Source organism: Hyla sarda, chromosome 6 (assembly GCF_029499605.1).
Source record: "Hyla sarda isolate aHylSar1 chromosome 6, aHylSar1.hap1, whole genome shotgun sequence".
NCBI classification, from domain to species: domain Eukaryota; kingdom Metazoa; phylum Chordata; class Amphibia; order Anura; family Hylidae; genus Hyla; species Hyla sarda.
Window position 1 is genome coordinate 295,417,136 of NC_079194.1, and position 26,240 is coordinate 295,443,375.

A 26,240-nucleotide genomic window follows, 5' to 3' on the forward strand; every position below is an offset into this window, starting at 1 on the left:
ATATGATGTGTACAAAGGGGTCAGGAGAGATCACTGCTGGGTGACACTATATGATGTGTATGGGGGGTCAGGAGAGATCACTGCTGGGTGACACTATATGATGTGTATGGAGGGGTCAGGGGAGATCACTGCTGGGTGACACTATATGATGTGTACAAAGGGGTCAGGAGAGATCACTGCTGGGTGACACTATATGATGTGTATGGGGGGTCAGGAGAGATCACTGCTGGGTGACACTATATGATGTGTATGGGGGGTCAGGAGAGATCACTGCTGGGTGACACTATATGATGTGTATGGAGGGGTCAGGGGAGATCACTGCTGGGTGACACTATATGATGTGTACAAAGGGGTCAGGAGAGATCACTGCTGGGTGACACTATATGATGTGTATGGAGGGGTCAGGGGAGATCACTGCTGGGTGACACTATATGATGTGTACAAAGGGGTCAGGAGAGATCACTGCTGGGTGACACTATATGATGTGTATGGAGGGGTCAGGAGAGATCACTGCTGGGTGACACTATATGATGTGTATGGAGGGGTCAGGGGAGATCACTGCTGGGTGACACTATATGATTGGTATGGGTAAGCATCTTTAAAGTTTGTAGTCTTAGTTTAGACCAACTTGTTGGCTTACTTTATACCAAAAGTGTCCTCCAAAATTTTCATTTTAAACCAATTTTATTTTTGCCAGGCCTCACCCCTTTTCCTAAGCCACACCAGCGTTGCTCATCCACTTTGTTGCTACAGTAAACATTATGGCCCAGATTTATCAAACTGCGTTTCAGAAAAAATAGAGTGATTTTCCCACAGCGACCAATCATAGCACAGCTTTCACTTTACCAGAGCTTGTTAGCTGAGCTGTGATTGGCTGCTGTGGGAAAATCATTCTATTTTTTCTTACACACAGTTTGATAAATCTGGGCCTATGTATTTACTTTGTGTGAAATCCGCAGCAAAGCAGTAACGTGTAGCAGAGCGGAAACATAGCAAGAAAAACCTTTAGTTGCAATATATCTGGGCCTATCCAAGAAGGAATATAAGCTATGAATTCTGATGGGGCTTAGAGGAGACAAAGTAAAACGGCATAAAGTCTGAGCCCCCATTTAATAATACAGGGGCTGGAGGATGTGTCTTTGCTGTTGTGTTTGTGCTGCCTATAGATACGACCAGACAATGGTGGCATAAATAGTAAGATCTCTGTATTGTAGGCCTACAACAGTCTCTATTTGGCCTCAACATATCCCCAACATATCCCCAACATATCCTCAACATATCCCCAACATATCCCCAACATATCCTCAACATATCCCCAACATATCCTCAACATATCCCCAACATATCCCCAACATATCCTCAACATATCCTCAACATATCCCCAACATATCCTCAACATATCTCCAACATATCCTCAACATATCCCCAACATATCCTCAACATATCTCCAACATATCTCCAACATATCCTCAACATATCCTCAACATATCCCCAACATATCCTCAACATATCCCCAACATATCCTCAACATATCCCCAACATATCCCCAACATATTCTCAACATATCCCCAACATATCCCCAACATATCCTCAACATATCCCCAACATATCCTCAACATATCCCCAACATATCCCCAACATATCCCCAACATATCCCCAACATATCCCCAACATATCCCCAACATATCCTCAACATATCCCCAACATATCCTCAACATATCCCCACACCTCTTGTTTGAATATTTATTGTGTAATTTTATGCCTGATACTTGTCTTTGTTTGTACCCCATAATTGTAAGCGCTGCGGAATCTGTAGGCGCTATATAAATAAATAAAATAAATAAATATTGTAACATCAAAGAGGAGACGTGATGGAGATAAGACTGTGGCCTGTGTTATCTGATCAGCCTGTATACATATATAAGGATGCTGCGGAATATAGGGGTCCATTATCCTTATACAGTCATTTGTTATTGTAGGAACAGCCTCGCCCAGCAGTCATGTCAGATAAATGTCTCCTGGATCCAGGTGGCGCATTTTGATTTATTTATTATTTTTTTATCTTTTTGGCGTTTTTCACTCTTTTTTAGCTCCTCGGTGGTTTTGCAAAGTCGCAGCATGTTGAGCCAATGTAGTTTTTTTCCCTAAAATCGTGGCGTTTTTCTTCCATAGAAGTCTATGGGAGTGAAAAAACGCCAAGAAAAACGACATGTGGATTTTAATTTTGGCATTTTTGCAGGCGGTTTTTATTCTTTTTGGACAAAAAAGTGATGGAGATACCTTTTTTAATAAAATTTCGTAGGGTACCATTAAAAAGCAAAAATAAAAAAGATGCAGTAGTGAAGGAAAAAATGTATGTAACAAAATGTATCTTTTTTATAACAAAATTTTTATTAATTTTTAAAACAGGGATCAATTTATGTGGGCGGGCAGGGCACAAAAAATGTAGCCTACAATAATAAAAATGTAGTGTGTGTGTGTTTTTCAAATTTTTTTTTAGGTAGTACTACTACTCCCAGCATGGAAAACACTGTTCCATGATGGGAGTAGTAGTACCTGTACTAATTGACAGGGTCTGTTGCGATCCTTCTGTATAATTTATAGATGCTGTCGGACGCTCTACTATGGTCCCCTGCATTGACATATATACACCTATTCATATTTCCCGCAGAGAGCTGTGATTGGCCAGATGGTTCCAGCCAATCACAACTCTCTGTGGGAAATATGAATAGGTGTATATATATATATATATGTATATATATATATATATATATATACATCAGTGCAGGGGACCATAGAAGAGCGGCCGTCCGCATCTATACATTATACAGGAGGATCACAGCGGGTGTCAGGGGTGACATCCGCTGTGATCTTTCCTTAACTGCAGGTACTACTACTCCCAACATGAAGCACACTCTGCTCCATGCTGGGAGCTGTAGTACCTGCATTAATAGACAGATCGCAACAGGTGTCAAAAGTTACACTCACTGCAATCTGTCTATTAATGCAGGTACTACAGCTCCCAGCATGGAGCAGAGTGTGCTTCATCTTGGGAGTAGTAGTACCTGCAGTTAAGAACAGATCACAGCAGGTGTCACTCCTGACACCCGATGCGTTCGTCCTATCTATTGCAGAGATACGGAGCGGCTCTATACAGCGCTCGCATCTCTGCACTATACTCCAGTGATGTGAATAGAACATCACTCATTCATATTTCTTGCTGGGAGCTGTGATTGGCTGAAACCATCCGGCCAATCCCCACTCTGGGCGGAAAATATGAATGAGTGATGTGAATTTCTATTCACATCATTGGCCGGAGTATAGTGCAGAGATGCGAGTGCTGTATAGAGCCGCTCCACACCTCTGCTATATTATGGATGATTGCATCGGGTGTCACGACTGACACCCGGGGCGATATATCTATTAGTACAGGTACTACTACTCCCATCATGGAACAGTCTGTTCCATGCTGGGAGTAGTAGTACTACCTAAAAAATAGAGAGAAAAAAAGTGAAACACACACTTTTTATTAAAAATGAAATTAAAATTTTGTTATGAAAAATATAATTTTCGTTAAAGAAATTTTTTTTACATCACTACTGCATCCTTTTTTTTTTCTTTTTGGTACCCAACAAATTTTGAGTACCAAAAAAAACGCCAAAGGGACCAAAAATTACATTTCCACTCAAATGCAAAAAACGCCAGAAAAGACGCAAGAAAAAAACGCCAAACACAGGAAAATGCATTGGCATTTTTTTTCTTGCGTTTTTTTGGGGCCACAAAAAAAAAAAACAAGTAGAAACTTAGCCTCTGAGTCTTGATGCTGAGACCTCCATCAATCAGGAGAACAAGCCAGGTGAAGCACATTGTGGGGGGCTTCACTCACTAGCTGATGGCGATTTCCATTCAGCTTCTCTGGATGGCACCCTAGACCAGTGTTTTTCAAATAGTGTGCCTCCAGCTGTTGCAAAACTACCACTCCCAGCATGAGCAGACAGCTGAAGTCTTATAATAGGGCCACAGGACAGAGATCGCTGTTCCCTGCTCATTTCAAGGAATTGTATAAGTGTTTTCCGTAGTAGCACACTTTACTACCTGGTTCTCAGCTGCTCCATTATAAGTCTATGATTAGTGGTGGTGTCAGCACTGAGACCCCGACCAACTACAGTGGGGATCAAAAGTTTGGGCACCCCATGTAAAAATTTGCATTAATGTGCACAAAGAAGCCAAGGAAAGATGGAAAAATCTCCAAAATGCATCAAATTACAGATTAGACATTCTTATAATATGTCAACAAAAGTTAGATTTTATTTCCATCATTTATACTTTCAAAATAACAGAAAACAAAAAAAATGACGTCTGCAAAAGTTTGGGCACCCTGCAGAATTTATAGCATGCACTGCCCCCTTTGCAAAGCTGAGACCTGCCAGTGTCATGGATTGTTTTCAATCATCATCTGGGAAGACCAGGTGATGTCAATCTCAAAGGTTTTAAATGCCCAGACTCATCTGACCATGCCCCAACAATCAGCACCATGGGTTCTTCTAAGCAGTTGTCTAGAAATCTGAAACTGAAAATAGTTGACGCTCACAAAGCTGGAGAAGGCTATAAGAAGATAGCAAAATGTTTTCAGATGTCAATATCCTCTGTTCGGAATGTAATTAAGAAATGGCAGTCATCAGGAACTTTAAAGCAAGATCTGGAAGACCAAGAAAAATATCAGACAGAACAGCTTGCAGGATTGTGAGAAAAACTATTCAAAACCCACATTTGACTGCACAATCCCTCCAGAAAGATCTGGCAGACTCTGGAGTTGTGGTACACTATTCAACTATAAAGAGATACTTGTACAAATATGGTGTTCATGGAAGAGTCATCAGAAGAAAACCTCTTCTACGTCCTCAGCACAAAAATCAGCGTTTGAACTTTGCAAATGAACATATAGACAAGTCTGATGCATTTTGGAAACAAGTTCTGTGGACCGATGAGGTTAAAATTTAACTTTTTGGCCGAAATGAGCAAAGGTACGTTTGGAGAAGAAGGGGAACAGAATTTAATGAAAAGAACCTCTGTCCAACTGTTAAGTATGGGGGTGGATCAATCATGCTTTGGGGTTGTATTGCAGCCAGTGGCACAGGGAACATCTCACGAGTAGAAGGAAAAATGGATTCAATAAAATTTCAGCAAATTTTGGATGCTAACTTGATGCCATCTGTAAAAAAGCTGAAGTTAAAGAGAGGATGGCTTCTACAAATGGATCCTAAACACACCTCGAAATCCACGGGGGATTACATCAAGAGGCATAAACTGAAGGTTTTGCCATGGCCTTCACAATCTCCTGACCTCAACATAATTGAAAATCTATGGATAGACCTTAAAAGAGCAGTGCGTGACAGACAGCCCAGAAATCTCAAAGAACAGGAAGACTTTTGTAAGGAAGAATGGGCAAAGATACCTCAAACAAGAATTGAAAGACCCTTGGCTGGCTACAAAAAGCGTTTACAAGCTATGATACTTTCCAAAGGGGGCAGTACAAGATATTAACTCTGCAGAGTGCCCAAACTTTTGCAGATGTCATTTTTTTGTTTTCTGTTATTTTGAAAGTGTAAATGATGGAAATAAAATCTAACTTTTGTTGATATATTATAAGAATGTCTCATCTGTAATTTGATGCCTTTTGGAGATTTTTCCATATTTCCTTGGCTTTATGCACATTAATACAAATTTTTACCTGGGGCGCCCAAACCTTTGATCCCCACTGTAAAACGTTTCACATGTCTCTGTGACATGTTAGATTTTTTTTTAAATAACAGGGAAACTCTAAGTTGGCAGCTTACTGTCAGTGAATGGAAACCTGTCTCAATTGAATCCTGCACCTGTACCAGCTGGATATGATCAGAATGGGTTTTCAACCTCTGAATCTCAGCAACAAAGTGCAAACGTGTTACACTAAGAAAACGTGCACAAAAGATGCAGTCTATCACAAGCACTTCTCTGATAGGAGAGAAGCCCCCAAACAAACCTTACCCTTTGCCTCCGGACCAAAAGGTACCTGCGAGGTTCCAGGTTCGATGTCCCTTTTCGCCGAAGCTACTAAGGGACCACGAATGCTCCCAGCATCCCCCTTGGCGTTAGCCAAGGTATCTGCCTGCAGAGCCGATAACAGTCGGTACCCTGCCCATGCTGGAGGACCCGGGGTGTTTGCAGGGAGGTGCGGAACCTAATGGCCACACACACCTCCCCTAGACCGCTAGGAGGGACACCCAGAAGGGCTACCGCATCCTAACAATCCTGTGAACACACAACACACAAAAAGTGACACAGTGACAAAAAGGAAATAAATAAGTGAATGTGTGCAGGTATACTGCCTGGACATCCGGCCAGATCTATAAAAAGTTCTCTGATCCTAGCCAGAAGGCCAGGAATCAAGAGGTGAGTGCCACAAGGTGAAGGGTTCATAGTGCCCATGCTTCCACTCAGTGAGCCAATACTCCCAGTGAGTTTCAGCATCTCGGGGTCACCACTCCCTGAGGCACTAAAGTACCTCAGCTCTAGACCCTCTCAGCCTCATGGCGAGACCCTGAGGAAACAGGTCACATCGGGGCAGCCGTCGAGATGATTCCTTAGAACCAGCCCTGGAACGCCTCGGTACACCTGCCCCCTACCATGCAGCACCCATCCCCACCAACTCCACATCGGTGTCGCCTGCCACTGGCATGAAACTGATAAGAACAGATACTATACTTGATCTTAGCCAAAAGGCAGAGAAGCGATAAGAGAGTGCCACTATGTATTGCTGTAGATAATGTACTTGGGGTAAATTGTCTTTTAATCAATTTTTAAGTCCTTTGTAAGGGAGTCGCCCTACAGTCACTGATCCTGTAACATTATGCCACAGTTCTGAAAACACTGATTTAACAGGGGAAACTTGCCGTAGGGTCGAAGATACAGTATTTTGCTAGAAAGGTGGTTTGTCCTCATTCCATGGAATCCTATATCAGGCTCATAACATGACAAGAAGGGAACTTTTGTAATAACACTGCTGACCCAATTGAGAGGTTTATGTAAATTTTAAGTTTTTTTTTTTCTGTTGTTTCTTTTGCAAATGATGTTCATAGTGTCTAGGTAGTGAAGAACTAGACTTTGCAGTAAGAATATTATACAAGAGATGTGGAGTCAGAGATCTGGCTCATTTTAAGTATTCTTCCTATATGGTAATGTTATGGCAGGAGGACAAGCCATAAGGGTCTATTCAATCGGTAGAATTTCACATTCCACATTTCTGCATGCGGAATTTCCGCACAAATACCAATTTCACACAAAATCCGCACAAGCCAGAAACCACTCAAGGAAGCGGAAGCAGAATTGGTGCGGAAATTCCGCCCGTGTGAATAGACCCTTACATTGTGATAGGTGGCAGTTTGACCTGATGAGCATTAAAGAGATGAGGTCCTGGTCTGTGTTGTGGTTCCCTACATAGTGTGTAAGCCGACACATCCTGAGAAAGTAAAATCTGTGCCGCTTCATACATACTAAGGACCTAACTGTGACTAACATCAACAAATAAAGGTTATATTACACAGCCCAAATCCTGTGAGGTACAAGTGCCAATCTCCTAGATGGGCGCTCGTTTACTAAGCCCATTACACAGCTTCGTTTTGGGTAGAATTTAAAAAAAAAACAACCAACTGTCCATTTTACTGAGAAAACCAGAAAAACAGGCGTGATCACCAGGGAAAGATGGCGTGGTCGATGGAAAGGGGGAGTGTCCCAACATTTTTGAAAAATCCCAACATATTTACTATGGTTTCCACAGAAAATGTGAGCTGAGGAAAACCCAACAGCTCAGATCATATATAAAAAAGTCTAAAGGAGAACTGTGGTGGAACACTTTTTACTTCCCTGTGCCCGAGCTGCAAAAACTAAAAAAAGAATAAACTTTAACTCACCTTCCTACGTTCCCTCGTTGTGCCAATATCGACGTCCTGTTCCTCCAGAGCTCGACTGCTTCCTGGTTCTGGTGACTTATACTGTGGTTAGTGTATCGCCGGCCGCAGCGATGTCCTGCCGCGGCTGGTGATAGGCTGAGCGCACCGTCATGTAAGGAGCCCGGGCAGCAGGGAGAAGGCTGGGCCCAGGCTCTTTACATGACAGTGCGCTCAGCCTATCACTGGCCGAGAAATCGGTGCGAATGGCATATGAGTCACCGAGGCCAGGAACCAGACCAGCACCAGAGGAACAGGATGCCAATATCGGCGCAACGGGGGAACGAAGGAAGGTGAGTTAAAGTTTTTTTTTTTTTTGCAGCCCAGGCACAGGGGAAGTGGAAAGTGTTGTGCCACAGTTCTCCTTTAATGTAGGGAAAAGCGAAAAATGAAGGGATTAAAAAGTACCATGGAAAAATATCTGTTGGGGAAAAAAACTCACAAGCAGAATAGTGAGTACAGCTCTGGAGTCTGGCTACTATAGGGAACATCTTCCTGTGAGTCTGCTGAGTGTGGAGTTAGTCGCTTGGTGAATCGTTTGGTGTGTTTGTGCTCTGAGCTCTGCCGTGGCATCTGTGCCGGACTCCGTTCTTCCTTCCCCAGAGGGAGAGCATGTGTTTCGGTATGAGAAGAACACCCCCCCCTCGGACCAGGTCCACGGGGGGCAGGGGAAGTCAGCGACCAGCTGTTGATGGACTGCCATCAGGAAATGTATCAGAGGTCACCGGATTGAGGCGCTCTGCTAGGAGATACAGTGATGTGTCTCCAACCCCTCCTCAACCTGTGGAGACTAAGAGTAGCCGCAAGGCTGCTCTTACAAGATGTGGAGCTGCAAGCACTAGTTCTGCTACAGGTACTGTGGAAAGTAGGGATCGACCGATATCGTTTTTTTAAGGCCGATACCGATAATCGGTGCAGGTTAGGGCTGATAGCCGATAACTTATACCGATATTCCGGTATAAGTTATCGGCTATTTAACCCCCTGCGACACCGCTGCAGATCACTGATTTAAAGCGGGCACTTTAAATCAATGATCTGCAGTGGCTTTTGCGGGGCCATAGGCCGCCGCGGCCACCCGCTTCTCTCCCCCTACCTGTCAGGGTGGTCCGGGCCATCCATCCATCGTTCCTGTAGTGTCCGGGGGCGTTCCGGGTGAAGAGTGAAACGGTCCGGGCTGTTCTTCTTCTCCGGCGGTCATCTTCTCCACTCCGGGCAGGCTCCGGCCTAGTACGCTGCATAGACGCCGCTGCGCAGTGACGTCACGGCGTCTATGCAGTGTACTAGGCCGGAGCCTCCCCGGAGTGGAGAAGAAGGACAGCCCGGACCGGTTCACTCTTCACCCGGAACGCCCCCGGACACTACAGGAACGATGGATGGATGGCCCGGACCACCCCCATTACGGGTAAGTTTAATTTTTTTTATTGACTCGGAGGGTGGGGGAGGGGCCGACCGGTATAGCGGTATGGGCAAAAATCCATACCGGTATACCGCCCAGCATCACGGTGGGGGGTGCGACGCTGTGGGTCGGGGGTGCGGCGGATGGGGGGGGGGGGGGTGCGGGGCATTATCGGCTTATCGGCAAGGTAATTGCCGATACCGATAATGCCCAAAATCGTGATTATCGGCCATACCGATAATCGGTCGATCCCTAGTGGAAAGCTCTGGAAATGTGATTTGTGACACTCCTCTTGGAGAGAGGTTGAATGCCCAGGGAGGTGTGGAGGAGCAGTGGGGAATGCCTAGGGCCCGGGAGCCTGGAACCACCTATAGCTCTCCGGTTGCGGAATACCTCCGTGGGTATGAAAATGCAAGAAACACCTTGTATAAGCTCCAGGAGGAGGTACGCAAAGTTGGAGCTTTGTTGGACACTGCGCCCAAGCGGCAAAAGGCTGAGTTGTCAGCAAAGAAAAAAAAAAAACTTCAAGCTGGCATCAGGAATCTACAGAAAATAAAATAATTTATTATGGAGAACAGAGGGCCATTCAAGGAGAAGTTATTAAATGATGATTGCTTTATAACCATAGAAAAAGAAAAGCAGGGACAGAGGGGGCTTCAGCCAAGTGTGGAAGAGGAAGGTGATAATGTTGAGCCAAATCCACCCAGGGGTCTGCAACATCTGACCCCATACAGTCTCCCTGCAGGGCAAGTGGCAATGTCATCTGGCTGCGTCTCTAATGGTTCGGGGGATGAGAGCAGCACAAGTCACCAGGGAGGGGCATTGTTTGCCCAGATCTAGCTCCTGGAGTCCCCAGGTCGCCTCCAGGACTTCTTGATTGGAGATGATTTACCAGAGGAGGCACCTGGGGGGATGGAAAAAGAAGAAGCCAAAGAAGACCAACCTCCAGGAGCAGGTAAGATTTGTATATAACCCCCTCCCTGAGCCCCCGGACTGGCCACAGGGTCAACTCACTGTGTGAACCCCATTTCTCAGCCCGGCCTGAGTTCTGCTGTGGATTCAGTGCAGGAGAGTGGAGAGATTATGGAGTGTGGCAGTGTGCTCCCTCGCTGTTTGCAGTAACAGTGGTGGAGCAGACAAGGTATCAGCTGTGAGGTCGGACAGAGATATTGGCCCAGCAATGGGCAAGGATGGCTCTGGCACACTGGGTCGCTTATGAGTAGGGGGCAGCTTTTTGCCAGAGTTGGCTGCAGGAGCTCTGGTGGCTCTGAGCATTGGCGCCGCTGTTCCTTTGGAGCAGCGGTGTCGTCGTTAAGGAGCTACCGGGGCTAAGATGCCTTCACTTTTCAGAAAAATGACTGGACTAAAACCTTTATTTTGCATTGGTGCCGCTTATCCTGATCAGTGGCACCCAGGAGCTGGACATTCTAGTACAGATTAAGCAGAGGGTACCGGTAAATATAGTGCTGGGGCTGCTTCTGAACAGGCTAGGCAGGCTTCCTGGTCCTTGTATAAGGGATCAGTGACCTGTCCTGTGGAGGTGGCTCCAGCCCTGGTACCCAGTGATGCTGAGAGTACAAAATCTGCGCCAGAATACATTGGTCCAGCCAGTATGAATGATAAGGTTAGTGTTGGAGTAAATGAAGAAGTGAATGGAATGAAAAGTGTATCTGCTTATAAAAATCTGTCTGGGGCTTTAAACGGTTGTATGGGCTATAGCATGCGTGGAGGTATGGGGGGCATATCAGCTAAAACAGGAAATAACAGTTTGAGTATGAATTATGTGGAGGAGGGTGGTGAAGGGGTGCAGATTAGTTGCGGGGATGTAGGGCCTGGTCCAGTTGCACCTCCCTCGGTTGCAGCACCAGTACGCAGCTACGCAAATGTCACTGCTGGGGGGAGGGAGGCACCTTCCTTGTCCTCTGGCTCTGAGGAGAGCAATTTGCAGCAGCGGCCTTAAAGAGAGGGGAGACATCAATCAATGTAGAGGGTAGGGAGGTTGATCTATCCTTCTGGATAGAGAGATATGGTCTTTCAGCTTTCCGAGAGGACTGTGTGGACCCTCCCAACAGCCGGGCCAGGTGGTCTCCGGAGGAATGTGATCTGGCTGAGGTGGAGAGGCAGTGATACATGTGTTCAAAGATCTAAAGTTGAGCTTCTGCTGAAGTTGGGCTTTAAGGCAGCTGACATCTACGCCTTGATACATCCTTATGGTACTCCTGAGTTTGATATCTGCTTTGTTCGACCCGAGGGGCTTGAGCTCTTCTGGTTGAATTATGAGCTGGTAAAGAAGGAGCCCGGCTGGCGAGACTTTGCCATTCAGGCTGTGTCTCGCCAAAACAATGTCAAGAAAGTGGCCGTTTTGACCCAAAACGAATCACTCTCTTGTATTAACATAATGATGTGGCTAGGTCGGTATGGAGAGGTGATGGAGGTCCCAAAAAAGAACAGGGATGAATATGGCATCAGCTCAGGGGCCTAGTGAATACCTTTCTTAAGACCAATATTGCAAACCTCTGGAAAGAGAGGGCTCCTCCGTGGATATACTCCTGTAGGGGATGGTTTTGGCCTTTCTTCCAGGAATGGGAGACAGGAGGGCAAGTGAAGGATCTTCGCACACCACATGGGCATCTCCCGGCTTATGCTACCCCGGTTCTGAAGGTTATTCTTCGGTGAGGTCTGGGGATGTGGGAGATTAGGACCCTGTTGAAGAAATTCCTTGACAAGAGGGTTCTGTCTTCTCATTTCCAGGGGCCATTGGCGCTCAAGGATTGCCCAAGTCAGGATCTGGAGGTTGGTTTAGGGCTTTTGAATTCTATCAGGATCCCGTTGAAGTTTTGGGACTTGACTTGGTGCTGATTCCATGGGAAACTGTGTGTGAGGGACAATCTGAAGTGCAGGAGCTCTGAGGACCGTGGATGTCCCCGCGAAGAGTGTGGAGGCATGCTGGAAAGCATGAAGCATTTTCTGCTTCATTGTCCCTTTAACACAGAGGTTTACAATAGGGTGGGTGCTTCCATTGGTTGGCCTAGGCTGGCCAGTCTCTCCTATGCGGAATGGGCCTATGGGGCATTCATAAACCTTGGAGGTTGGGATCGGTGCACTTTATTCCTAGTTAGCTCAGTGGTCAGGTACTACACGTGGAACACACGGTGTTTAATGTCGACACAGCGTAAAATCCTCCCTGTAGATGAGGTCGTTAGGAACATTCTCGGTGACCTGGTGAAGGTGCGTGTTATTTGGTTTGTGCAGGTTTGTATTATTTTTGTATATATTATTATTGTTTTTGTTATTATTCATTTTGGTATTGCTTAATTATTTGGTTTTTGGTATTGCAACTGGGACAGGGAATTCACATTTAATATTAGTATATATAGTTTATTAGTATTGTATGGGTATTATAGGAAAATGTCTTGTAAATATTGTATATATTTGTTTTTGTGGAGGAATGAGTGTGGGGTGGACCGGTGTTGTATTTTATGATATGGTGTTGGTTTTATGATTCATTATATTGATATGTTCTGTCAGATATGGTATGTTTACGTTTGTAATGATTTATTGTTATGTTTAAAATTTTAATAAAAGATTTACAGGATATAACTCAGGATCAGTACAGGCTAAGTAATGTAATGTATGTATACAGTGACCTCACCAGCAGAATAGTGAGTACAGCTCTGGAGTATAATACAGGATATAACTCAGGATCAATACAGGATAAGTAATGTAATGTATGTACACTGAGGGGAGATTTGTTAAAACCTGTGGAGAGGCAAAGTTAACCAGTTGCCCATAGCAACCAATCAGATTGCTTCTTTAATTTTTCACAGGCCTTGTTAAGAATGAAAGAAGCGATCTGATTGGTTGCTATGGGCAACTGGGCAACTTTGTCTCTCCCTAGGTTTTGATAAATCTCCCCCATTGAATGACTACACCAGCACAATAGTGAGTGCAGCTCTTATAGTACAGGATATAACTCAGGATCAGTACAGGATAAGTTATGTAATGTATGTACACAGTGACCTCACCAGCAGAATAGTGAGTACAGCTCTGGAGTATAATACAGGATATAACTCAGGATCAGTACAGGATAAGTAATGTATGTACACAGTGACCTCGCCAGTAGAATAGTGAGTACAGCTCTGGAGTATAATACAGGATATAACTCAGGATCAGTACAGGATAAGTAATGTAATGTATGTACACAGTGACCTCACCAGCAGAATAGTGAGTACAGCTCTGGAGTATAATACAGGATATAACTCAGGATCAGTACAGGATAAGTAATGTATGTACACAGTGACCTCACCAGCAGAATAGTGAGTACAGCTCTGGAGTATAATACAGGATATAACTCAGGATTAGTACAGGATATGTAATATAATGTACATACTCTGTGACTCAACTATTGTATGTATAGTTATTCTACATTCTTCATGTGAAATGTAAAAGTGATTATCCTAATCCATTTCCTGATAATTATATGCATTCAGGAGTAAATCCAACCTGGAATAATCCCCTGGATGCCAAGACCCCGCTGTAAAACAGCTAGAAACCGCGCTGATGTGATATTCTGCACATTTTTCTGGTTGACTGTTATTAGCCGCATAGTTTTGCAGGTAAACAGCAGTTTCACTCCACATTGTGTGACCTTATTATTCTAGGAAATTGTCATACACAAAAAATAAAGGGTATGACTTAGACAATCTTCCAAGAAACACAAGAAAGAACACGTGTAGGACAAAACTCAGGCTACACGGGGATAATTTATTCCTTGAGAACAAAAAGAGGAAGAGGACAGGATGTCAGCAGATGCCACTGGAGGAGGATTATGATGACATCAGGGTCCAGTGTGCCAGCGCTGGTCTGGAATGTCCTTGTTGTGGATTCTCCATGGATTATAGATGTCCTAATAGAAGGGTATTGTTACGCCGAGCGCTCCGGGTCCCCGTTCCTCCCCGGAGCGCTCGCCTCATCCTCGTTGCTGCAGCGCCCCGGTCAGATCCACTGACCGGGTGCGCTGCGGTACCGCCTCCAGCCGGGATGCGATTCGCGATGCGGGTGGCGCCCGCTCGCGATGCGCACCCCGGCTCCCGTACCTGACTCGCTCTCCGTCGGTCCTGTCCCGGCGCGCGCGGCCCCGCTCCCTAGGGCGCGCGCGCGCCGGGTCTCTGCGATTTAAAGGGCCACTGCGCCGCTGATTGGCGCAGTGGTTCTAATTAGTGTGTTCACCTGTGCACTCCATATATATACCTCACTTCCCCTGCACTCCCTTGCCGGATCTTGTTGCCCTTGTGCCTAGTGAAAGCGTTCCCTTGTGTGTTCCTAGCCTGTGTTCCAGACCTCCTGCCGTTGCCCCTGACTACGATCCTTGCTGCCTGCCCCGACCTTCTGCTACGTCCGACCTTGCTTCTGTCTACTCCCTTGTACCGCGCCTATCTTCAGCAGTCAGAGAGGTTGAGCCGTTGCTAGTGGATACGACCTGGTCACTACCGCCGCAGCAAGACCATCCCGCTTTGCGGCGGGCTCTGGTGAAAACCAGTAGTGACTTAGAACCGGTCCACTAGCACGGTCCACGCCAATCCCTCTCTGGCACAGAGGATCCACCTCCTGCCAGCCGGCATCGTGACAGGTATGTGTGTGAGTCATGTAGAGAACAGGCCCTTAAAGTCCTTGTCTCCGATTACACAAGATGCCTTATAAGGATTTTCTATATAATAAGGGGAATAATACTGAGATTAACTGTGGGGAGGTCCTAATACTGGAACCCCAAAACTCTTCTGTGTTAAGGGACAGAACAACATTGCCATGCTTAAAGGGTCACTCTCATTAAAACTAATTTTTGCTATTGCACTCCTTATGGTAAATGAAAAATATTTCTAATATACTTTGTTTAAAAAAAATTAAGTTTTATTTGTGCTTAAAAAAGCTCAAGAGCACATTTCCCCCCAACTCATACACAGACTTTGGACCAAACACAGGAAGTGCCGCCTGGAGTGCTGAGGGGTGTGTCCAGCCTCATCCAATCATAGCTCCTCTCACACATAACTGCCATACGCTGTTGGTTGGACCCCCCTCAGCACTCCGGGCGGCACTTCCTGTGTTTGGACTTTGGTCCAAAGTCTGTGTATGAGTTGGGGGAAAATGTGCTTTTGAGCTTTTTTAAGCACAAATAAAACATAGAAAACTTAATTTTTTTTAAACAAAGTATATTAGAAATATTTTTCATTTACCATAAGGAGTGCAATAGCAAAAATTAGTTTTAATGAGAGTGCCCATTTAAAGAGAAACTGACAGGCTTTTTACCCACACTAAACCCAATAAATTGGGTTATGAATGGAGGGGACGTGGGTGCTGTGATCGCCAATCACCCGGCACGGAGCAGAGTTCACTCCGTGCACCGGATGACTGGGGAGTTGTGGCTGAGATCGCGCGGGTCCTTAGCGGCCACACCCTCGTGATCAGACATGTTATCCCCTATCCTTTGGATTGAGGATAACATGTCCAGCAACAAAGTACACATTTAACCCGTCCAGGACAAAGGGCGTACCGGCATCCAAGACCCTGGTCCCTATACCGCTGTTTAAACTGTTCTCACGAGCGGAGAACCTTTAAACCCAGTGGGTCCTGGTTGCTAGAGTTGATTGTGGAGTCTAAAATGCGGGTTATTGGCGCAGGTTAGCTCAGTGGAGCTGATCGGGACATCCGCAGAGACATCCCGGGTCCCGATCAGCTGAGTGGATGGCAGGAGGGCTCTTACCTGCCTCCTCACTGCTTCCAGCCAGCCATGCAGGATGGAGCAGCAGGGCACCGATAACACTGATCTATGCCATGCTATGGCATAGCATTGATCAGTGTATGCAATCAAAAGATTGCATGTTATAGCCCCCTGGGAACGTTAACAAAAGTGAATTAAAGGGGTACACCAGTGGAGCGCATTTTTTTTTTTTTTTTATAAACTGGTGCCAGAAAGTTAAACAGATTTGTAAATTACTTATATTAAAAAAATCTTTATCCTTCCAGTATTTATTAGCTGCTATATACTACAGAGAAAGTTCTTTTCTTTTTGGATTTCTTTTTTTTTCTTTCCACAGTGCTCTCTGCTGACACCTCTGTCCATATCAGGAACTGTCCAGAACAGGAGCAAATCCCCATAGCAAACCTATGCTGCTCTGGACAGTTCCTGATACAGACAGAGGTGTCAGCAGAGAGCACTGTGGACAGAAAAAAAATGAAATCCAAAAACAAAAGGAACTTTCTCTTTAATATACAACCACTAATAGGTACTGGAAGGATAAAGATTTTTTAATAGAAGTAATTTACAAATCTGTTTAACTTTCTGGCACCAGTTGATAAAAAAAAATGTTTTCCACCAGAGTACCCCTTTAACCCCTTCCCTAATAAAAGAATCACTCCCTTTTCCCATTTTTTAAATAAAATAATGTAATCAAAAATAAACATCATATGTGGTACCACCGCCTGCGTAAATGTCTGAGCTATTAAAATATAAGGTTAGTTAAACCGCACAGTCAATGGCATACACGTAAAAAAAACACTAAACTCCAAAACTATGCATTTTTGATCAGTTCATATACCATAAAAAAAACTATTAAAAAGCGATCAAAGTAGAAATGGTACCGATAAAAACTGCAGATCACGGCACAAAAAACAAGCCTTCATACAGCCCCATATGCAGAAAATAAAAAAGTTATAGGGGTCAGAAGATGACAACTTTAAACATACTAATTTTGGAGCATATAGTTAGTATTTTATTAAATTAAATAAAACCTACATAAATTAGGTATCATTGTGACAGTATGGACCTACAAAATAAAGATATGGTGTCATTTTTACCGAAAATTGCATTGTGTAGAAACGGAAGCCCCCAAATATATATATATATATATATATATATATATATATATATATTTTTTTTTTTTTTGGTTTTGCAGTAGATTTGGTTATTAAATGGTTGATGCAAAAAAAAAGCCCTCATATGGGTCTGTAGGTGCAAAATTTAAAGCGTTATGGTTTTTAGAAGGGAAGGAGGAAAAAAACAAAAGTGCAAAAACAAAAATTGGTCTGTTCCTTAAGGTCAAAATGGGCTTCGTCCTTAAGGGGTTAGGATACAAAATCTGGTCATTCAAATTTGAGCATTTCTACATGTACATTTCAAAACATTGGGTTATGCATCTACAACAGTGGGTCATGCAGATCCATTCACTCAAATAGTAAATTTTTATCTGTCTGTAGCCTTCACAAGAGGGAGCTTAGAAGCTTACAGCAATTAAACTCAATAATAACCAGTATGCTGTATGCTAGGCTCCCCCTAAAGCAGATGATTTGGTGCTTTGTATCTTAACATAAATAAATAATTAATAATAATAATAAAAATATATAAACTAACCTAGAAGCCATGGTTAGCATTCAGGGAGTGATGCGACCAGGATTGCTGGTGGGTGTGAGCTGTAATATACAGCTGGCACCCAATGAATATGAGCCTGTTTTATGTTTACTCCAGCACTTACGATGTACCTATATGCTAGAAAGTGTAAAGAGGTTAAAGGGGTACTCCGGGGAAACTAAAACCAAAGTCAATCCTTTCCTCTCACCAACCTATTTATTTGTCCAGATATCATTCTTTATCTATATAGAGCTGTTTCCCTCTTTCAGCTGTCACTTACAAGCAGGGAGTGAGAGAAAGACGTCATTATCAGATCCACCTTGGCTTTGTGCAAAGCCTTCACTGAGACTAGCCCTCACCCTGCTGGAAGACAAGCACCACGTGATTTCTGTCTTGTCTGGCTTTATAACCACACCTCCCCTCCCCTACCTGTGTGTGGATCTTGCCGGGAGAGAAACAGCCCAGCATCTCCTCAGCACATAACGCTGCTCTTTGCCTGCTGTAGATCTAATCACTGACTGCTGCCATTCAGAGCATAGCATGATTTATTGCTGGGGGAAGGATAGTTTGAAAGAAAATACATGTACAGTGTGTGTTGCTGACTTACAACAACACAGCATGCACACAGATAGTAAGAGCATAGGTCATGATTAAGCGCATGTGAGCGTGAAACAGCCTGTTGGCCTTTGTTGCTACCTGTGACTATACCGGAATAAAAACACTGTTTGCAGTATCCACGAGTGCCTCCCTGCATTTTATTTCCATGGGGTTGTCAGATAGAAAGAGCAATTGGCTGGCAGCCATTGCACAGAGCTGCACTGACAGCTGGGAGTTGTAGTCTGGGCTGAAAGCAAGGAAAATATTCAGGAGACAACAGGGACCACAGGAGCTGGCAAGAATCACATGGATAACTACAGGGGACACAGAACAGGTATTGTGGTGGCTTTAGGGTATTTTTATTTTTCATAACTTCTCAGAACACCCCTTTAAGCATCTCAGTTAAATATCTGTAGCTTTCACTGGTTCCCCATATCAAGAACCCCTGCTCTATCAACTGAAGGTTCCCTAAGAGCTGTCTGCCATTATTGTATTATCATTAGGTCCTGTTATCATCTGCAGAATTAATATTGGCGGTGGAGGGATTGCTAAGTCTATACTAGTGTGTATCTCCAGCTATTACAAAACTACAACTCCCAGCATGCCTAGACAGCCAAAGGCTTTGTACAGGAGCCCTATAGCTTCACCCTAGGGCTTCCAGCCAGGCCTAGTACAAAGTCAAAGTGCAGAATCTAGAGCATCTCTGATGGAGAGTTATAGCAGCAGTGACCTCTGTGACCACAATGTGATGTCATCAGGCATATATAGCAGTGGGCGATGTCACCAAAATGTGCTGCTTACAAAAAAAAAACACTATGGAAACTCGTATCTTTTCAGTGGATGAAATAATATAGAATATTTCATTTTAATTTTACAATTTTTTTTTTACCTTTGCCTGAAACAAGTAACGATGTAGTGACCCCCCTTCCTCCCCCATATTATTTGAACGATGTAACTTTTAAATGTACAATTTAAATGTTGCCGTTTCTGGCAGGGGTACAAGTAATGTTGATCTTGTCTTGCAACAGGAAGTAGCTTAGAAGAATTGCAGTGAAATGGGCTAATGATCCAGATAAGAAAACCCTGCTTCCCCCTCCAAAACTCAGTATGCCGCATACCATACAGAGCAGCTAGGGGCTCCGAGGATTGATACACTGTTGTTTACTCGAATGCCTACACCATACTAAGGCGGTGTTTTCCAACCAGTGTGCCTCCAGCTGTTGCAAAACTACAACTGCCTGCATTGCGAAGGCATTCTGGGAGTTGTAATTTTGCAACAGCTGGAGGCCCACTGGTTGGGAAACACTGCACTAAGGCAATGTTAAAGGGTATGTAAATTATGCAACAAATTTTATTTTTTCTGTAATGCATCTGTTCAAATAGTCTTAAAACAATCGAGCGTTTTGTGTACACAGCTTTTGTATTTACTAGGGATCGACCGATATCGATTTTTTAGGGCCAATACCAATAATCTGTGGCCTTTCAGGCCGATTGCCGATAATTTATACCGATATTCTGGTGCGGTGGGGTGGGGGGTGGGGTGTCATTGCGGTGCATTGTTGGATTATCGGCAAGGTAGTTGCCGATAACGTCCAAAATCGTGAATATTGGCCAAACCGATATTCGGTCGATCCCTAGTATTTACCTATGTGTCTTTAATGGTTCAATATGCAAAACAAATCCTTTGTGTAGGCTGCCCCTGTAATAATGGTTATTTACATCCGTTCCTTTATTTTTGTTAAAGTTGAACTCCGGTACAGAACATCTTATCCCCATCTACCAGAGAGGGAATAAGTGTCTGATAGTGGGGGGTCCGACCGCTGGGGCCCCCTGCGATTTCTTTCCCAGCACCTCAGCTCTCTCGTTGCACTGAGCAACCTTCACTCAGTGCACGGATTACCGTTGACCACGGCATGAAGCGGTGTCTGACACGCCCCCTCCATGTATCTCCGTATCTCCCATAGAGATACATGGAGGGACGTGTCGGCCACTGCTTCGTGCCTTGGTTGACAGTAACCCATGCGCAGAGCGGAGGTTGCTCTGCACATGGAGAGAGCCGGGTACCGGCAGGAGATCGCGGGGGTCCCAGTGGTCAGACCCTCCCCCTGCGATTAGACACTTATTCCCTTTTCCTGTAGATGTTCTGTACCAGAGTTTCTTTTTAAGTGGCTTGAGAGGTTCTTGTTATTGCATTTTTTCCATGGGATAGGGCCTATTCACACCATGGAATTACCGCCCGAAATATTCCCCTTTAAACTGGCCATACATATAAGATTATAGTCAGCTGTTTTAGCTAAGAGGGCCGGCCAGCCAAGGTTTATGAAAGCTTTATAACTCTTCACGGATGGCAGATGTCTTTTGTTGCATGTTGAATTTCAGTACACCCAATACATTTTTTTCTCTTGGAGATAAGCCACGACCAGAGGGGTCAGACAGCTGTTTCTCCCCTTTGTTCTTTTAGAATACATGCACACACGGCTGGGCTGAGCATGCATTTATATTCGGGTGAATTGGGGGAGATAGTGTCATGAAAGGGGGCAGGGAGTGAGTGAGCCCTAACTGTCCTCACAACCGCTATGCCTTCCTATTGACCATCCACCCTAAATGAAAGATCGACAACCACAAGGACAGACCCTTTACTGCACTAAAGTGCATGGGCGTAAGAGACAAACAAAATAAACCAAACTGAACATGTCGGGAAACAAGTCAGGAAAATAACGTAAATACTACAAATAGATATACCAGACAGGACATAGCATACTAACAAACTGTTCAAGAACCAGGATCAAGATGAATGGCAGATATGATAATAATAAGACTAGATATGGAGGATAAGAATACAGCAGACAAAACCAGGAGATGCAGGGGATGAACAGGTCTACTGAATGTCAGAACACTAAACGGGTAATGAAATCAAGAGCACTGTTGGCACTGGACTCGAAACAAGGAACACACTAGACAGTCCACTCCAAAACATGGAGGGACAACAATACTAAAGCAAAATAGGCTCCTAGCTAGTGGGCACACTCCACAGTGTGAACAGGATACTAGCCTAGGAGGAAACAAAAATCCTAAATACAAACAAACACGGGTACAGACACAAGACTAACTCACTCCTAGATAGACAGATTAGCACAAGGCTCAGAACAGGATTCTATTCTAGGAGATCCAGGATCAGACAAGGCCAAAACAGGACTGACAAAACGCACAGTGTGAATACAGACTCAGGAAACACAAAGCAGAACGAACAATACAAGACAAAGGTACTAAATCAAGGCAAGCGAAAATTCAGATATCAGACAGGACAGATAACTATGGTTAAAACTCAGGTGCTCAGACAGACATAGTGAACATAATGCAAACATGGTCAGAGAAACAGGTGTAATTACCAGCCCAGAACAGCACCTGAAGAGGCCTTATATACCCTTTCAGTGCTGAAGGGCTGAAAAGTTAACTCTTCCCAAACCACACACAAACATAATGACAGGACCCAAAGCAGAAAAATGCAAAATACAGATAAACGTACATTACAGACAGCTGTTGACTGGTGCAAGCATTCGGGCCAACAGTTATGTGATATGTATGGCGAACTATGACAAAAAGAGGAAACAGAAGAAATGGATGGGGTGGTGACTGCAGAATTAGACTACACACTGTTTGTGTGTTGTCTGTAACCATGGAAACATAAATGGTCAGCGTACAAGCTGTATAGACAAAAAAGGAAACTTTTTGATGATGAATACTAAGTTGGTTCATTTTATATTTTAGAAGCTTTATTTAGATGAATTGAAGAAATATAAAAAAAATGGTTGTGAAATACACTCAGACAAAAAAAAAAAACAACACAAAAAGGAGGGTTTAAAATTGGAAGTAGTTACAACATTAGAAAATAACGAAGTCCATAGTGTGAGTAGCTATACATGGGGGGGAGGAATCTATGAGAGGACTCATTGTAAGATATTAGCACAAGCAGCCGAGTTACCCAAATAACAGAAGATTTGCCTGGAAATATTTCAATAGTGTCTATTGTTGCGTTCTGTGTCTCCAGCTCGTTTATTAAATCAGTGATGTCATTAAATATGACATCATCCAGTCTGCTCGAATACATGAATAGAAAGTGAAAGCCTCAGTGTATGAATGGAGGGTCTAGTAGAGACAAAGTGACAGACAATATGGTCATAATACAGCTTTTATGGTTGATATATATATATATATATATATACCAGCAATAAGTCCAGCAGCACTCACGGGATCAAGTAAAAAAAATTTTACTTGATCCCGTGAGTGCTGCTGGACTTATTGCTGGAATTTATGGATGTGGTCTGCGACTGGGACCACGTTTTTTACCTATTGCACCCGGATTACTGTCTCAAGACCTTTAGTGGTTGTGCTGTCCTCCGCCATTTGGAGATAGATATATATATATATATATATTTTTTTTTTAGAAACAGTGCCAATTGTTTCTAGTGGCTATATCTGGTATTGCAGCTTGACTTGAATGGGGATGAGCTATAATATCAGAGACGACCCATGGCCAAGGCTGGCACTGCTTTTTGGAATAAATACGGTAGATCCAGTTTTCCAATCCTGGACAATCACATTAGGCCGCGATTATTGTCTTGTACCAAACTGATTAGAACCTCCCCTTTAAAGCAAATAAGCAAAGGAAAAAAGGCATTGTCGGTAGGTATGCTAGTGATACAATGGTTTTTCACTTGTTCCTGCAGCAGTACACTGTTAGGCGGTTGTATAATTTACTTATTGCTGGTAGCTGTGTTTTTGTTCTTCATTTGTGTTGTTTTTAGCTTAGCTTTTACCAGGAAGAATCGTGAAATCACTGTCATCTACGTAACTGCAAAACACTTACAGGAATTTCCAGGTCACTCTACCTGATTTTTCACATTCCTAGAATTAAGGTTGCACCTGACCGTGCAGGACGCATTCTGCGATTGATACACATGCATTCTACTAAGATTATTAGGTTATGTAATCATTATTATAATCCATGTGGATACTGTGACACTGTTCAGATGTAGCAGAGCTACAAATGACAAGTTATTTAGTTGAATGGTTGTCTCATGAACACAAGCCCTTTTCACGTGCCCTATAAGTGGTCTTAAGAGGGGGGCATGTATGTCGATCTACAGTCTAAAAAAGTTCAGTTGTGATGTGACATTTCCTTTTAAAATAAAATCAGAAGATTTACCTATGGAAAACTACATCGGCATCTTCATAGGAAATGAATATGTCTGCGAGGAACATATGGCTCAATTTGTCTCAACTATTCATCACCATCAGTGGATTTGCATAGGACTGCAAGGAAATCCACCATGTCATTGGAATGTGCTATTGCCTTAGATTAATCAATGTAAGCCATCAACTGATGGCTTATAATAGGCCACTGGGGGGGGGGAGGGAGGGAGCATAAAATGTGTAACAAATATAAAAAAAAAAAATCCTGGCCTCTAGTACAACTTTTAATTACCCCCCCCCCACTCAATTTTTAAAATAAAACACTTAAGATATAAATGTATTTGGTATCACAACTTATGTAATTGTCCAGACTATTAAATTATTATATTCCTGAACCTGCAAGGTCAACGGTGTAAGTGCAAAAAAATTGTCAAAATTGTTGGTCACTTCACATCCCAGATAAAACTTAATACAAAGTGATAAAAAAAAAACAGACCTACAATAATGTAGCTCTGTTAAAAACTACTCATGCCATAAAAAATGAACCCCAATGCTATGTTCACATGGCGCAATTCTGCACGAAGTCTATTCAGCAGAGCTTGCTGAACAAAATTGCGGAATTCCAGCAGAATTGCGGTGGAAATGACTTTAACCCCATTACGCAAAATCAGGTACATATACGTAATGATTAGGGATGACTTCCCGCATCCCCACGTACATGTACCCGATAACTTTAAACTGCCACAGTGCCGCCGGGTGCTGTGACAGTTTATTGAGGCTGGCTGTGCTACACAGCCTGGCCTCTCTGAAGCCGGCCAGGGACCAATCGCAGCGGTCCCCGGCCAGCGATCGCTGTTATTGGTCCGTCAGTACAGACGGACCAATAGCAGGGATATTGCAGGGGTCTCCTCCTTCCCCCGCTCCTCTGTCACTTCACACAGTGAAGCAATCGGTGGTGGTGGGGCCCCGTCGGAGGAGGCAGCACTCAACAGCACTCAGCTGCGCTCCGATCCTGAGTTAACCCTATAGACGTTGCAGTCACTGTGACCGCAGCGTCTATTAGGATAACAGAGGGAGGGAGCTCCCTCTGTCATCGATCGGCGCTGATGGTTGCAATGGCAGCCAGAGGCCGGGCAGTGGCCTCTGTTGTCATGGCAACAGGAGGATCAGTCACTGCCATAAGGTAGAGACTGATCTATTCTATGTCTGTTTAAAACTGACAGTCATAGGTATAATTCAATGGAGTACAGATGTGTACTCCATTGAATTATGTGTATAATAGTAAAATAAATCAATAAATAAATGTAAAAGGTGACAAAAAAAGAAAAAATATAAAAAAAAAGAAAAAACGTGAAAATATAACAAACAAATGTGAAATAAATAATATATATATATATATATATATATATATATATATATATATATTACACCCCAAAACACACCGAAAAATAGTCCACCCAAAAACGTCAACATGTCCCGCAAAAAAAAGTCTTCACACAATTGTGAAAAAATTTTAAAAAGTTACGGCTCTCAGAATATGGTGACTTACAAACATCATTATCTTTTCCAAAAATTGCTTTTATGCTTTAAATGAACTAAAATATAAAAAAAAGTATATACATGAACGAATCAACCTGCAGAGTAAAGTTAACATGTCCTTTATACTGCATGACGAACGACCTAAAAAAAAAAAAAAACAACTGCAGAAGAGATTTTTTTTATGTATACCACCTCATAAAAAATTGAATGGTACCAATGAAAGCATCAACTTGTCTCCCAAAAATGCTTTTTTTTTTTTTACCCCAAGGCCTTTGCAATTTTATATGATGCCAGGAAAATATCCTAAACTAAAAGGAGGCCCCAAAATCCACACAGCACTCCATGTCGGAGGCCTGTGTGAGAAACACGTTGCACACAAAGGCCACATATGGGATATTTCTACGTATGTCAAAATTCGGGGAATAAATCTGAAGTTGTATTTCTTTGTAAACTCCTACTGTGTTACAGAAAAAAAATGGATTAAAATGAAAAAAAAAAATGGTATTTTAACATTCCGCCTCCACTTTGCTTTCATTTCTGTGAAACGCCTTAAGGGTTAATAAACTTCCTTAATGTCATTCTGACAACTTTAAGGGGTGCAGTTGTTAAAACGGGGTGATTTACTGGGTATCTAACATACAGGCCACTCAATTCCACTTCAGAACTGAACTGGTCCCTAAAAAATTTGAATTAGAAATTTTCTTGAAAACTAAACTTATAAATTCTCTAACATTCTAAAAGAGTAAAAGAATGTTTATCAATTGATGGGAACATAAAGTAGACATATTGTAGATGTGAATTAATTATTAATTAGGTTTCGGCATGACTATTTATCGTACGAGCAGAACATGTAAGATCTAGAAAAATGCAAATTTTTCATTTTTTTTGCCAAATTTTGGAGTTTTTCACATAAAACACTAAATATATCAATCAAAATTTACCACTAATGTAAAGTACAATATGGCACGAAAAAAAACCACTCAGAATCGCTTTCATAAGTAAAAGCGTTCCAAAGTTATTACCAAATAAGTGGACACATGTCAGATTGGGAAAATTTGCCTTGGTCATTAAAGGGGTTATCCAGGAAAAAACTTTTTTTTATATATCAACTGGCTGCAGAAAGTTAAAC

At 43.2% G+C, this 26,240-nt stretch overlaps 1 protein-coding gene, 1 long non-coding RNA gene and 1 other non-coding gene across 4 annotated transcripts in view; 1 reads left to right on the forward strand and 2 right to left on the reverse strand.

The window, feature by feature from the left end:
- Positions 1 to 26,240, forward strand: part of LOC130277524 (receptor-type tyrosine-protein phosphatase beta-like) — a 279,946-nt gene that overhangs the window by 83,481 nt on the left and 170,225 nt on the right. The gene's annotated exons all lie outside the window — the stretch shown is intronic.
- The window catches only part of LOC130277303 (uncharacterized), a 103,709-nt gene that overhangs the window by 63,577 nt on the left and 13,892 nt on the right, over positions 1 to 26,240 (reverse strand). The gene's annotated exons all lie outside the window — the stretch shown is intronic.
- On the reverse strand, positions 6,588 to 6,774 carry LOC130277931 (U2 spliceosomal RNA). The gene has a single exon (XR_008845641.1). It is a non-coding gene; the product is annotated as a U2 spliceosomal RNA (small nuclear RNA).